The 16,521-nt window shown below is 35.0% G+C and overlaps 2 protein-coding genes across 3 annotated transcripts in view; one reads left to right on the forward strand and one right to left on the reverse strand.

Moving 5' to 3' along the window:
* The window catches only part of LOC103029144 (ribonuclease inhibitor), a 254,739-nt gene extending 251,727 nt beyond the window's left edge, over nt 1-3,012 (reverse strand). Inside the window, exon 1 of the mRNA XM_049473055.1 lies at nt 2,892-3,012. The gene's annotated coding sequence lies outside the window, so the exon portion shown is untranslated. The remainder of the gene's footprint in view (nt 1-2,891) is intronic.
* LOC125789956 (telomerase protein component 1-like) overlaps nt 1-16,521 on the forward strand; it is a 265,125-nt gene that overhangs the window by 101,812 nt on the left and 146,792 nt on the right. Inside the window, exon 1 of one of the 2 annotated variants that reach the window (XM_049473063.1) lies at nt 12,863-12,909. The exons of the other annotated variant lie outside the window; for it this stretch is intronic. The gene's annotated coding sequence lies outside the window, so the exon portion shown is untranslated. Of the gene's footprint in view, nt 1-12,862; nt 12,910-16,521 lie in introns of those variants that run through there. 2 annotated transcript variants of the gene reach the window in all.

Genomic DNA, 16,521 nt, shown 5'->3' on the forward strand with positions numbered 1-16,521 from the left:
CAGTGCTGTGTGGTCAGTAGTTTGATCTGTAGTGCTGTGTGGTCAGTAGTTTGATCTGTAGTGCTGTGTGATCAGTAGTTTGATCTGCAGTGCTGTGTGGTCAGTTGGGTTGGGGTTGGGTAGTCGAGTTTAACGCCACATCAGCTCGTCGGCTATTTCGCGGCAGGAAAGGTACTGTCTAATCACAAGGTTCTACGATCTAAGCCATCGCAGACAGACACAGACAGACACATTCACTCACACACTCACACCTAAGGGGCAATTTCAATCAAGTTCCAATCAGCCTGAACGTGCCATCTTTGGACTGTGGGGGGAAACCGGAGAACCCGGAGGAAACCCACGCAGACACGGGGAGAACGTGCAAACTCCGCACAGAAAGACCCGGGTCGCCCCAGCCGGGAATCGAACCCAGGCCGTCTTGCTGTGAGGCGGAAGTGCTACCCACCGCGCCACCGTGCCGCCCCGTGTGGTCAGTAGTTTGATCTGCAGTGCTGTGTGGTCAGTAATTTGATCTGTAGTGCTGTGTGGTCAGTAGTTCGATCTGCAGTGCTGTGTGGTCAGTAGTTTGATCTGCAGTGCTTTGTGGTCAGTAGTTTGATCTGCAGTGCTGTGTTCAGTAGTTTGATCTGTAGTGCTGTGTGGTCAGTAGTTTGATCTGCAGTGCTGTGTGGTCAGTAGTTTGATCTGCAGTGCTGTGTGGTCAGTAGTTTGATCTGCAGTGCTGTGTGGTCAGTAGTTTGATCTGCAGTCCTGTGTAGTCAGTAGTTTGATCTGTAGTGCTGTGTGTTCAGTAGTTTGATCTGCAGTGCTGTGTGGTCAGTAGTTTGATCTGCATTGCTGTGTGGTCAGTAGTTTGATCTGCAGTGCTGTGTGGTCAGTAGTTTGATCTGCAGTGCTGTGTGTTCAGTAGTTTGATCTGTAGTCCTGTGTGGTAAGTAGTTTGATCTGCAGTGCTGTGTGGTCAGTAGTTTGATCTGCAGTGCTGTGTGGTCAGTAGTTTCATCTGTAGTGCTGTGTGGTCAGTAGTTTGATCTGTAGTGCTGTGTGGTCATTAATTTGATCTGTAGTGCTGTGTAGTCAGTAGTTTGATATGCAGTGCTGTGTGGTCAGTAGTTTGATCTGCAGTGCTGTGTGGTCAGTAGTTCGATCTGCAGTGCTGTGTGGTCAGTAGTTTGATCTGCAGTGCTGTGTGTTCAGTAGTTTGATCTGTAGTGCTGTGTAGTCAGAAGTTTGATATGCAGTGCTGTGTGGTCAGTAGTTTGATCTGCAGTGCTGTGTGGTCAGTAGTTCGATCTGCAGTGCTGTGTGGTCAGTAGTTTGATCTGCAGTGCTGTGTGGTCAGTAGTTTGATGTGCAGTGCTGTGTGGTCAGTAGTTTGATGTGCAGTGCTGTGTGGTCAGTAGTTTGATCTGCAGTGCTGTGTGGTCAGTAGTTTGATCTGCAGTGCTGTGTGGTCAGTAGTTTGATCTGCTGTGCTGTGTGGTTAGTAGTTTGATCTGCAGTGCTGTGTGGTCAGTAGTTTGATCTGCAGTGCTGTGTGTTCAGTAGTTTGATCTGTAGTGCTGTGTGGTCAGTAGTTTGATCTGCAGTGCTGTGTGGTCAGTAGTTTGATCTGCAGTGCTGTGTGGTTAGTAGTTTGATCTGCAGTGCTGTGTGGTCATTAGTTTCATCTGTAGTGCTGTGTGGTCAGTAGTTTGATCTGCAGTGCTGTGTGGTCAGTAGTTTGATCTGCAGTGCTGTGTGGTCATTAGTTTGATCTGTAGTGCTGTGTGGTCAGTAGTTTGATCTGTAGTGCTGTGTGGTCATTAGTTTGATCTGTAGTGCTGTGTGGTCATTAGTTTGATCTGTAGTGCTGTGTAGTCAGTAGTTTGATATGCAGTGCTGTGTGGTCAGTAGTTTGATCTGCAGTGCTGTGTGGTCAGTAGTTTGATCTGCAGTGCTGTGTGGTCAGTAGTTTGATCTGCAGTGCTGTGTGGTCAGTAGTTTGATCTGCAGTGCTGTGTGGTTAGTAGTTTGATCTGTAGTGCTGTGTGTTCAGTAGTTTGATCTGCAGTGCTGTGTGTTCAGTAGTTTGATCTGTAGTGCTGTGTGGTCAGTAGTTTGATCTGCAGTGCTGTGTGGTTAGTAGTTTGATCTGCAGTGCTGTGTGGTCAGTAGTTTGATCTGCAGTGCTGTGTGGTTAGTAGTTTGATCTGTAGTGCTGTGTGGTCAGTAGTTTGATCTGTAGTGCTGTGTGGTCATTAGTTTGATCTGTAGTGCTGTGTAGTCAGTAGTTTGATATGCAGTGCTATGTGGTCAGTAGTTTGATCTGTAGTCCTGTGTAGTCAGTAGTTTGATCTGCAGTGCTGTGTGGTCAGTAGTTGGATGTGCAGTGCTGTTCGGTCAGTAGTTTGAATTGCATTGCTTTGTGGTTTATATTTGAGGCATGTAAAAAACAGTAAATAAATGCTAAAATTTAACAAGGTTTTTCAGAAACTAAAAGACAACAGCACAGATAAAGTCACAGCAGCTGATCTGTCTACTTGTCTATGATATAATCCACAATAATTAATAAAATGATCAGGTGACTTTAGACCCTAAAACAGCCTTCAAGTCAGAACTTGAAACATATCCAAGGAATGAGAGCACCCTGCCAAAAATAACAAACACACCATCAGCAAAAAAACTTTCTGTCTTGTACACTGGGTCTTATATTTTTTATATTAGAAAACACAGGTTCTCCTCTCACTTTCTGGATAAAGCAAACAATGCTCAGCATTTTTTTCTAAAAAATAATTAAATAAACAAATCAAATAAAACACTCTATTAAAACTAAATGACTGAGTAAGAACAAAGTTCATACAGTAAATATTAGTCACAGCATAAATTAATAATCAGGAGTTATTCCTTACCTTTATATTTCAGGACACTGTGTGTGATATTAAAGAAACGATATCTTCACCTCCTGAATGTCAGTGATAGACTGTTTACAGCATTACTGAGTGTGAGATCAAATCACTGTGGGTGTGGATCACTGAACAGCCTCTCTAAAACCGGTTTGATCTAAATCTCAGTAATGCAGAGGATAAGTAGTCTGTGTTCAGTAGTTAGTGATTTCTAGTCTAATCTATACTGTAGTCACTAGTTGGATCAATGGTGGTGTGTGGTCTGTAGTTACACTACTGCACACCAGTCTAACTGCTGAGTGGTCTCTGATTGGAGGTTTAAATTCTAAACAAAACAAGACTGAAAAGAGTATAATTAATCACACTCTGTAGTGATGAACATGTAGATCTGTCTCCTTTTACACACTGTGTCGCTCACAATATGAAAGCAGCACTGAATACTGAGTTAAATATTCTAAGTCGCACTGAAGGTGATTAGATAATGATATGCCAATCTCTCACAACTTATATTACTTATTTAACCATCAGTACTATATAGTAATATACTAACATAAATGAAATAAATAAAAATTAATTCAAATTAGTAAATAAAATGATCGAAAATTGCATTTGCTGACAAAAATGGCAATGCTGTTGATAAGTAGCAAAACCAGATGGTTGCTTTGCTGTTTGCTAAGTATTTAGAAATCAGTTTTATGAAAACACACATCAAACCAAAAAACATGCATACTGCCCCTCCTGATGAGACGGAACAATCTGGAGTTGGAATTGTGTCAATATCTCTAAATCTATGGTAAATGTCAGCGGACAAATAATTCAGAATAATTAGCAGAATCAATCAATTTAAAGTATTAAATATTTAATATAAATCAGTTAAAATAACTCAATCTGTTTTTCTCAGATTCAGTCAGCACTGGGTTTCCTAATAAGCCAGGTTGGATTGTTTTAAGCAGCATTTTGTAGATTTGTACACATACTCCACTGGAATGAATGAGGAACTGGCTGCATTTTCTTTTCTTAAGAAAAGCAGACAACCAGTTAAAACCAGTTGGACCACATTTTACCCACATTAAACATCAACAGTCAACAGTATATAGAACAAGGTCCAATCAAATTTACCTGTAGCCCATTATCACACTGATATTAAAAAATAACTAAAAGAGAAAAGTGTTTAGATTATAAAATGGATTAAGAAATAGCTAACAGCTAGCTCTTAATTTTAGCATTCACAGCAGCATTTATAATAGCATCTGGAGGATATAACTGACAATTTTTTTTTTTTTCAAATTTAATAAAATGTTTAAAATAATAATAGTAAATATGTTTTTACTTTTTTGCTACGTCAGGCTTAATAACATACAAGCAGTATAAAGAACTGAATATTCTGAGGATATTTAGAGTCTGTAACAAAAAGCTAAACACTCATTTTTGGTTACAAGACGCTGAAACCCAGGATTTAAGTCATCACTGCAGAAAGGAAACAACTACTTTACTTCTTATAAAATTACACTCTCAAAACCTTTTCTCAATCTGTAGTTTAACTGTTTCCTCTTAGTCCTGTTTTTATACTCTCCCCTCCCCTCCATTCCTATTCACATAAAATCCCTCAGTAATAGTGGGGTAACGGATCACAAATGTCACAGATTCTTCCTGTTTATAAAGATCTGGCATGATCTTCGTACTGAAGTGTGAGAGTGAGGGGATTTTGTAGTGTGGCTCAAGCACTTTCCTGTTGTCAGTGTTGCAGTATGAGGCCAGGTCTGCAGTGATAAACACCCCAGTAGATGTAGTTATATCTTTATCCTGCTCTGATTCTACAGTAAAGGGCTGATTAAATGATGTGGTGAGAAGTTGTGTGTTGTTCTTCTCCCGGTTTGATCTCTAAAACAGGGTGATGAAGATGTAAATGTTTAGCTGTGCTGTACGTACTGTACTGTTGCAGTTATATTGTTTTCCTGTGTCACAGTGCTACACACTGCAGCAGTGTTGCTCACAGATATCAGTAAATGTTGCAGTGAAGCCTGAACACTCCTGTTACACACTGCGTGATTTAACTGATGTAGGAGGCAGATTTTTTCTTCTACTCCAGCAACCATAGTGCTGCTAACACTTCATTAACTAGATTCACAGCGGCTTCGTCTTTTTACTGAACCTCCAGCATCCAGATTTAGATAATTATTACTTTAACTGCATATTTTTTTTGCCAATGACAAAGTTATATATATATATAAAACATTACATATTACAACACATTTATTATTATTTATTTTTTTTAACTTATTTTAACATCTAAACAGTTTTTACCAATTTACAATTTAGATATTTATAATTTAGAATAAAACTCTAACATTTAAACAGCCAATCCCCTGTTCTCTCTCTCTTTTCTCTTTCTTTCCCTCTTAATATCTCGCTCCTTCACGTCCGTTTGTTCAGTGAGAGAAGAGAACTAATGCTCCTGGGGAGGATAAACTCAGAAGTTGCTTAATTTTTAATAAATTACTTAAGTTCCACGTTTCCCTTTTTAGAGCACACAATGTAAATTAACTCTCCTTTAACTCACTTTCCTTTCAAACTGCTGTTTATCTCCTCACCATGTGTGCTGCAGTGCTCTCCATAATGCACAGATCTGATTGGCTGAGCAGAGTTACTTCTGATATTTACAGCATGTGTGATTGGGCTGTAAGTTTCCTGGGCCTCTAAACTGGTAAAAGCTTAGAAAGTAACACCAGATCGGCTTTGGACAATATCTGAATTTGCCTGTTAGTGAAATCTGGTTTATAGTAATTTTTCACACTTGTTGTCACTGGAGGGCGATGTGCCCTGTGTGCTGTATCAGGTCATATGACTATAAAAACAGATGCTGTCTTAAACATTATTTTCATTCCACTGTAAAAATGCATTTGATTGTGATTGACTGATATAGCATTTTAAAAAGGTTTAACAGTAATTTAATACTCCTTTAGGTTCTCACAGCAGAGTAAAATAAAGATATTTACCTACATTTAGTGAATTTCTATGCATCATTTTAAGCAGATATTGTTCAAATTGAAAAAAAAAATAGATTAGTGTTCATTTAATAAAGCTAAAACTTCAACCCTACTATACCTTACCCACTCGTACCACCAGTGCAACACATACTAACACCTCATACACCACCAGCAGTGTCGAGAATTATTACCCACCAACCAAATAATAATAATTGCTCTGTGTAAAATAAAAATAATAATAAAATGAAAATATGTATAACTACTAAGTGATTCTACATGAACAGTTAAGCTTAGGAAAAACTGTTTAAAAACAAGAAGGTGGTGTTAATGTTATGGCTGATCGGTGTAAGAGTATAAAAGGAAAATTCTGCTCTATATAATTAGAAAAGGATGTACAATACTCCATTCTAAAGAAACCTGGTTCCACTTTAAATGGAACAGCAGTGACTCTGCTGCTTATACACCAGTTAAAATAACTTTAGCTTCTTAAATCGAAGAACAAGAATAAAAGTTCTTTAAAAGTAAACTTTAATTTAAATATGTTTACCTGATTTTAGATGGTTCATCAGTTCTCTGTGGCAGCAGGAACCAAAGCAGAGCTAAAGGAGAAGAAACAGTGCCTTTAATGGGGCTGAAGAACATAACTATACAGTTATGTTTTCCAAAAAATAACATTACTTTTTACCGTAACTAAAGCAGCAGCATCTTAACCTAAACTGACATACAGTTCCCCACTCCCTGCATTCTTCACTTACTCACTGCTGCACATCCAGTTATAGACAAATAGTTTTAATAATAATTTATCTGTTCTCGTAACATCACTGTGATATCCAACAGAGTAATTTATTCTATATGGTAACTTCTTATATTTAACTCCTGGTGGTTCAACTCAGACCTGTATCGCTGTCTCACCACACTCAGACCCAGACTGAAAAGTGGGGCTGAATTTCTGCTAAATATTTTTTTTTTATTCAGTGAGAGAATTCTGAATTAATGTTACATGACATTTATTAAAAGTTTTTTACTAAGATACACATTTACACAAGATAAAATCTGAAAATACAAAAGCTTAATAAATAATCTACAGGCATGGTAGCATAATGCTTCATACCAAATACATCACCTGATTCGTGTTTAATAAATGACAAACTTAATCATAATAACTTATAATAGGTTACTATTACAGTTTTAGTGGATTTTAGTGAGAAACTTCCTTCCTTTAGAAAGACTACTAAATAAAATAAAGTTTAAAATGTACACATTTTATTGTGCTTTTAATTAAACCAGGGATCCCGGGCAGGGATTAAGTCCAAGAGGAAAATCTCCATTCTAAAAACTGTTTAGTCCGAGACTCTGCTTAATCCCAGCGTGTGAAACTGCTCCATAGTGTTTAAAGCAGTGTTTAGTGCTGTGTGGGATTAGCTGTGGCTGCTAACCTGCACTGCTGAGAGCAGAGCACGCTCTGTGAGGGCGGGTCTCGCGCTGGAGCTGAAAAGCGCGGGAAAAGGGGGTCTCGCGCTGGGGCTGAAAAGCGCGGGAAAATGATAAAATTCGCCTCAGCGGAACGGCTAACTGTACCCTAGCTAACGCTAACCCCTTTCCCCCTCAGACTGACCCACAGATACAGCTAGATATGAGTTTAGACTCAGTCTAACTCACTCTGCAGCTCCACTCCTGAAAGTATCCGGTTCCTCACCTTTTAAAGACAGAATTTAACCCGTGAAGCAGCTCCTCAGTTCAGCTCCAGTAACATTCAGCTCAGAGAAAAGTCCTCAGCTTTCAGTCCAACTCCTGAATATCCCTCACATGGAGCTCAGAACTGAGAATAACACTCATACTGCACTGATATCTTACTGATACTGTAAATAAACCTGATCTACACGCTGGAAATAACGCTCAGAATGTGGAAATTAAACCCTGTAAATTTCACATCATAACGGAGGAGTTTCAGCTAACCCTCCTCTAACCCAGGAGAGAGCTCGCGCTGTAACACCGACCAATCAGAGCTCAGGTCACGGTGATACAGCCCCGCCCACGCAGTGCTCTCATTGGTTCGAGAGTCTGTCACTCAGATTTTTTTAGCAGCCTAGAGTTTCTCTATTAATTATTATTAATATATTATTAGTTATTACACTTCATCTGCTTCACTCTCACTGACAGCCTGAAAATAAACATTTTCATACCTGTCAAGTCTCCCGTTTTGGCCGGGAACCTACCGTATTTTACTCCTCTTTCCCGCCGTCCTCCCGTATTATTATTTTCCCGTAAATTTCCCGTATTATATTAAAATAATATATATATATATATATATATATATATATATATATATATATATATATATATATATATATATATATATATATATATATATATTATTGAGGAGACAGGGCACTGACCGCTCTGTGTCTCTTAACCAATCGTGGAGCCGGTTCAAGGAGAAAGTCCCGCCTTTCAGGAGAAACAGCCAATCAGCTTGCAAAGGAGGGTCAGTGTGGGGAAGCCCCCCGTCGCGGTTCAAGTTCAGTTCAGGCAGCTCGTCGGAGCTGCTGATGTTAAAACCTATCTGTATATACAGCGATTTTTCTAAAAGAAATGTAACGGTAGGCTAATGGAAACTATGATGAGATTTTTCTGATAGCTGCTTAAAAATACTCGTCTCCGAAATAAAACACACAGATTAAACCTTTTAAAATTATAAAAATGAAGTTTGTGACTCAGTTTAACTAGACATTTGTAGAGGACCGAAATTAACTGAACTGATCAGGAGTGATCAAAAGAAAGAAGTATTAATTAAAAATTATTAATTGTGTAGGCCCATTAGGACTAATTTTTACTGATGGAATATATCTGGTCCTTGTCCTTTTAGTAAAAGCTCATGATACTATTTTTTAGGTCACCTACAGTCATTTTGTAGAATTTGTGCACCCTTTGTTCAATTTTAAATCCATTAAATAAAAAAATATATATATCATATAAAAGAGTGCATTATGCCAAAAAAGACATGAAATCTTAACTTATTTTTAAATATCTAGAAAAGGGTTTTTAATTTGGCTGTATTAAAAGAATGACATATGTAGGAATGTCCACAACATTTCAGATTCTGATAATCTAATTGTAGTGTAAGTGTTTCACATGTGGTTATTTTAGATTTTTTTTAAACCTGTCTTAAAATGTAAGGGATACTGAACCTTCGTTGGGCTGGTGGGACGGCTTTAAGTGGACAGAGGAAAATATCCCTTATTTTTAAATCTAAAACTTGACAGGTATGCATTTTAATCATAATTATGATTTTACTGTCTCATATTTTATTAATAAAAACAAATAAAACCTTAACAACAAAATGATCAAATATGACTAACAGTACGTAATATTAATGAAAATAATAATAAAATAATTAATTATTAATAATAATTAATATTTCTTCTTCTTCTTATTATTATTATTATTATTATTATTACAACCTGTATTACTTACAAAGTAGTAAATAAATACAAAAATATTAATATTAAATTAATACAAACAATGACAATAATTCTTTATTTTTTGTTTGTTAATTTTATTACTGACATATATTCAATAATTAATTATTAATGTGTATGAATATTATTTGTTAATTATTTTATTATTACCGTTATATATTCAATGATGAATTAGTTATCATTTTATCATTTTACTTTGTATTCTTATTATTATTTTGTTGAAATATATTAAATAAATGCAAATAAACGAATCACTATATTTATAATCGTTTATTAATTTGTTTTTTTTGGTATCATATCATTTCCTATAATATTATTGCTGGATGTTGTGACATGTTTTATTCAGTAGATGGCGCCAAAACATCAAAAATAAAATAAAATTAACCCTCAAGAATAAAATAGAAGCTGATTAAAATAGCAACACTTAAAAATAAAATAATTCTCCAGTTTCAGAAAAACCAAACTGCTGTTTTAAAACGGAGTTAACTTTCTGCCTCATTCATTATAATGGAATTTCCTTTTTATGTAAACACAGTGAGCAGTTCTGCAGTTAACAACAATTACTGAGGTTATGCCTGTATATTGTACAATAATCTGATAATGTAATTATTGTGACAGATCTATATATTTATATTATATATGGGAAATAAATACAGTTTTTTTACATTTAACACAAATGGAATAGAAATGTATGTATACCTGTATATGTGAAATACATTTTAAATATATTCCTAAATTGCAAAATGTATTTCAAACAATTATATATTAAAGAAACCTAATATTTTGGCCATTTCATACTTTTTAAAAATGTATTTTATAAATACATTTTTATTAGGGCTGTCAACATTAACACGTTAAATCAGGCAGTTAAAACAAGGAGCTACCATAATATTAAAAATTGTATTCATGATTTTATACATGATTTATTCATAGAATATTGTTGTGTTAATCCAAATATTTATTATACAAATCTAAGTGTTTCTAACACTGATTTTTTTATTCACATTTAAATACCCATTATCAATTAGATTTATTTTGACACAAAGACATACATTTCTTTTCCATATTGGCTGTTTCTCTGTATAAACCAAAACAAATTTTCGATTTTAAAACGTATCTCTCTCCCACACCCAAACCCCCCACCGCTGACAATTTTAAAACGTTCAGCTCAGAGAAAAGTCCTCAGCTTTCAGTCCAACAGTCCAGCTTTTCAGGAAATAATGCTCAGAATGTGGAAATTAAACCCTATAAATTTCACATCAGCTCACGCTGTAACACCGCGCTGTAACACCAACCAATCAGAGCTCAGGTCAGGCCCCGCCCACGCAGTGCTCTCATTGGTCCGAGAGACTGTCACTCAGATGTTTTACTGTATTTTAGGAGAAGTCTCTGTTTTTCTATTTATTATTATTAATTTAGTATTAATTATCATGCTCCATCTACTTCACTTTTACTGACTTACAACCTGAAAATAAACATTTTAGTCATAATTATGATTTTACTGGCCATTATTTTATTAATAAAAACTAATAACATCTTAACAACAAAACAATTAAATATTATTAAGAATAATAATAATAAGAATAACAATTATTATTATTATTATTATTATTATTATTATTATTATTATTATTATTATTATTATAATTATTATTATATAACTGGTACTACTTACAATATATTAAATACATGCAAATAAATGAATCACTATATTTATAATTGTTTATGTATTTGTTTGTTAATCATATTATTTCTATCAATATATATTAAATAACGTATTATTCTAATTAATATTGTTGTTGGTATTATTCATAATAACAGTAATAATAATGTTATTTTTATTTGAGCTGCCTCCTCTTCATTCTTATAGCAGTGTTGTAATAGGATAAGCTATGTGAGAATGTTGTGTAAGGGGGTGTTGTGGCATGTTTCAATCAGCAGAATGCGCCAAAACCTCCAAAATAAAACTGAATAAAATAGAAGTTGATTAAAATAGAAACACTCTGTTAAAATTAAATAATGTTCTATAGTTTATTGATTATTGGTCCAGATCCGGACTGGACAGTGTCTGGATCCTCCTGTTAGTGAATCTGCTATAAAGTAATTCTCTTGGTGCCACTAAAGGGCGATGTTCACTGTGTGGTGGATCAGGTCACGTGACTGTAGGAAAGAAATATACTGCAGAATAATAATAATAATAATAATAATAATAATAATAATAATAATAATAATAATAATAAAGATATATTTTTAAAAACAGAACGTATAATTCAGATAACTGTAAAATTGTTGCAGTGTAGCTGCGATTAATATGAATTATCTCTGCTAAACTCGGAACAATAAATATTTGGGCATTTATTTTTATAGGCAAAATACAATATAAGCAGATGTATCAGTTGTTTTAATATTTAAATGTATTTATAAATGTGTTTTATGTATGTTTCTAGGTCTGTCACAATTACCATTGTGTATGATATATTATCCCAGATAATGATAGTGATAATATAACAGCATATTAATGCATATAAACATTATTTGAAAAGAACAATAAACTTATAATTATTAAGAAGGTTCAAACAAATCAAACTGCGGAATTAACTTTCTGCCTAATTCATTATAATGGGATTTCCTTATTATATAAACACAGAGAGCAGTTCTGAGGTCAGCCACAATTACTGAGGTTATGCCTGCATTTTGTACAATAATCTGATAATGTAATTATTGTGACAGATCTGTATATTTATATTCTATATGGGAAAGAAAAACAGTTAGAAAATTATTTACATTAAACCCACATGGAATAGAAATGTATGTATTCCTTTATATGTGAAATACATTTTAAATATATTCTTAAATTGCAAAATGTATTTCAAACAATTATAGTATATTAAAGAAACGTAATATTTTGGGCATTTCATTCTTTTCTAATATATTTTATGAATACATTTTATTAGGGCTGTCAACATTGACACTTTATATTAGGCAGTTAAAACAAGAAGCTGCCAGTATATTAAAAATTGTATTCATGATTTTATACATGATTTATTCATAGAATATTGTTGTGTTAATCCAAATATTTATTATACAAATCTAAATGTTTCTATCACTAATCCCTTTTATTCCATTTAAATACCCATTATGAAAAGCTTAGTCTTACAGAAGAAAATGTGTGATTAATTACATATTAATTTGATTATGTGATTAATTAGTTTTTTGGGGGTTTTTTGACACCACTAATTTACATACATTTTTTTCCATATGGGCTGTTTCTCTGAACAAACCAAACCAGAACAGAGCAGCATAATTTATATTTTGGATGCTGTTTTTCTGGTCTGCCTGGCCAGACTGGGTTACTATCTAAACCAGCACCAGATAAGTATAAACCGTAAAACTTTATACTGTATAAAGCAGAATCCAGTAATGCAGTTCTTTCAGTAGGGATTAATTCTAGGGAGCTTATAATCTGTTCATTACGGTAAACTTGCCTGAGGAGCCACACCTTCAGGAAGGGGGCGTTCCCTGTAGAATCTGCCTCAGCTCTGCAGCAGGAGTCAGAAGGTGAGTTTAGAGTTTATAAACTACAGATTAAACAGCTTTTACAGCCTGGAGTTCCTCTCCTTCTTAGCTTTATATAAAATAGAGTGTAAATAACGCGTGTTCTTAGTGTACAGAAGTGATGTATCAGGATTACAGAGCGAGTTCAGTCTGTAGAACTGTGGAAATACTGGAACTGTTATCAGTCTGACTGTGAAAACAGGGCTTTATATATAGATTTACATTTATAGCGTTTATCACTCTTACAGAAGCTCTTAACTGTTCACTCAGAAAGTTTCTCCAGCGAGTAAGACTAGACTCCAGAGTCTAAACCCTCCTCTAGTCTGTAGATACTGTACAGTACTATAGTCAGTACTGTAGTGCTGCCTAGATCCAGAGATCTACACTCAGCAGCTCACAGTGCTGGAGGAACTACACACACCCTGTACTGCAGTTACAGTACAGATACACAACATCACATATTACTCCAGTTAAACTCCTCCCTTTAGACCTCCACTGGAGTAAAAGAAGAAAAAGATTTACATTTAGATGTACTTAAATACGGACAATAAAAGTACCATGATTTATTAGGGTTCTATCATAAGATCTGTCATATCTCTATATATCTCCAGATTTGTTAAAACTTGACTTTACTACATCCTGTTGTCTTCACCTATGTGGGTAAAGTCTCGCTATACTGGACATTAATTGGTTTGTAGAATGTTGTACGGTCAGCGAGCTGTCATTTCTTCAGGTGTTGAGCTGAATTCTGAATCTGTCTCTCCTCGAATGCTGGTTTATCGTTCAGCAGAACGAATGTAAAAGATTCCCCTGGGATTCCTTTTATTTCTGTTTATAAATAAGGGTTAATCTACAGTTACAGTAGATCCAGAATCACAAGCGTATTCTGACCCATACTGCTAAGTGACGCATCTGCCTGCAAAGCAGAGTTGGATTTACACACAACACCTCTTATTCTTCTTTTATTGTTTAATGGGTGACAAATGCCTGATTCAATTTTCTGTCATTGATCTGAAAGTCTGAACCGTCCACAGAAGTGTTTCAGAATGCAAACAAACCAGAGTTTAGGATTAGCTATCTAGCTAAGGTTAAAGATTAGATCAAGGTTAGGATTTTTACCAGCATTTGAACTGAGGTTAAGGTCAAGGTAAGAATTTGGTTCAGGGTTTTGATTTGGACCAGGATTTAGGATCAGAGTGAGGCGTATCTCCAGACACCTGTGGCATAAACCACGCTATCTTGGAGAAAACCGGCCTTGTGCTTTAGGCACAAGGACACAATGTACGTACATTCTAAGTCACAATTTGAATCATCATGAATCATGCTAAATGCTTGAATAACATACTGATTAAGTTAAAATGCTGATTAGTAACACACAGATTAACCTTTTAATCCAATGAACAATGAACATAATATGGCAAAACTCCTCCATATTCTTACACTCACTGAAGGCATCAAAACTATGAATGAACACATGTGGAGTTTTATGTACTTAACAAAAAATGACCTGACCTCCACAGTCACCGGACCTGAACCCAATCCAGATGGTTTGGGGTGAGCTGGACCACAGAGTGAAGACAAAGGAGCAACAAGTGCTAAACACCTCTGGGAACTCCTTCCTTCAAGACTGTTGGAAAATCATTTCAGGTGGCCACCTCTTGAAGCTCATTGAGAGAATGATGCCAAGAGTGTGCAAAGCAGTAATCAGAGCAAAGGGTGGCTATTTTGAAGAAATAGTTATTTCAGTTATTTCACCTTTTTTTATTAAGTACATAAAACTCCACATGTGTTCATTCATAGTTTTGATGCTTCAGTGAGAATCTACAATGTAAATAATCATGATAATAAAAAAAACGCATTTAAAAAGAGAAGGTGTGTCCAAACTTTTGGCCTGTACTGTACTTGTGGGGAAAGGATGCAGAGTTTCATGAAAATAACTTCTGTTTGTTAAGCATGGTGGTGAATGAAGGCTTAAAATAATTAAAGAAATATGTCTTCATTAACTTTTATGTAGACGGTATAACCACAAGATATTTCATGTTCTTCTCAACTTTCATTTATTAATATACATCCTTTTCTGTATTCACTAAAACCCAATTTCTTCCTTTGTCCAAACTTAACAAAATAAGTGTTTCAATAAATTTATAATGTCAATAAATCAGAATTATTATTATTATTATTGAATTATTATAAACACAATAATCATTTATACTACATACTCAGTATTACAGTATTATATGACACACTGACTCATATTACATATTATACAGTTTAAACCTTACTTTTTACCCTTACATTACAGACTGCTATATCATTTCTATATTTTGTAAATTACTGACTGTAAGTTTAGTGTGTATGTTTCTATTCATTTTTTTTGTCTCTGTATATATCCTGCCCTTTAATGTTATTTAACATTTCAGCTAAAGCTTTATATTATATATTAATTTATTTATTTTTATATCACTTCTAGTAGTATTTATTATATACATGACTAATATACATTCAGTATTTAGTGCTGAATAATAAAAAAAAAAAATATGTGATGTATGTTATGATTAAGTGCCATATAGTTAATGTGTAAATATTTCCATGGCCTTTACTCTGATGTATGCACTTCTAAATCTGGGTAATGGTGACATCTTCAGGACAGAGGCAGCACTGCAAGCGTCTGTACAGAACCGTAACACTGTAGAACTGAGGGTTAATACAAATAATAACAGGATAACATCACTGTTTACCAGACAATCCTGAAGAAGAATATCCAGCCATCTTTTCCGTAGGGACCTCAAGCTCAGGTGTACTTGGGTTCTACAGCAGGACAATGATCCAAAGCACACAAACAAGTTCACCTCTGAATTAATTAAAAAAACTAAATGAAGATTTTGGAGGGTCTAGTTAAAGTCTGATTGAGATGCTGTGGATGATCTTAAACCAGGGCTGGACTGGGACAAAAAATCGGCCCTGGCATTTTTGGTTTAGACCAGCCCGTCATAATTAGTGGAGCACAACTGACTATGTATGTGGGGTTACAGAGAAGCATATTTTATCATCAACATATTAAATATAAGAAGTTTAGTGTAGTGATGGGTGGTATATCGGTGTTCTGTTGAATTGTCCTACCCATCAATATATGCTTCCCAAAGGTACTGCACATGCGCTGACCTACACAATTTAATTGCTTCTTGTGTTTTTTATTCATAATTAATCTGTTTTAGGGTGGCATTATGTGCATTAAACAACCTGGATGCACTGTTATTGCACAAATGTGTAAATGGAAACTAAAAATTACAATTATTATCATAAATAAATACAAAAGCAGTTTGTAATAAGCTCTATTTGCCATAACTTTGCCATACAATCACTTTTGCAATCCAAATCTAATAGCATACATCTACTGGAATTTCACTGGGTACATGCCCTAAAATAGTGCCTCTGTTATATTTTTACAGTTAAATGTAAATTATGGCAGCACAGTTTGAAAAGGTAGGACAATTTGAGAGAACACCGGCTCATACGGTACCAAAGAAACACGCTGGGTGTTCAAATACTGTCACTTTAACTCGCTGTTCCCAGCTGCGAGAAAGAAGGGAATTGTGGGTGATTTTAATACTGGCT

This window comes from Astyanax mexicanus, unplaced genomic scaffold (assembly GCF_023375975.1).
Source record: "Astyanax mexicanus isolate ESR-SI-001 unplaced genomic scaffold, AstMex3_surface scaffold_33, whole genome shotgun sequence".
Classification (NCBI taxonomy): Eukaryota; Metazoa; Chordata; class Actinopteri; order Characiformes; family Acestrorhamphidae; genus Astyanax; species Astyanax mexicanus.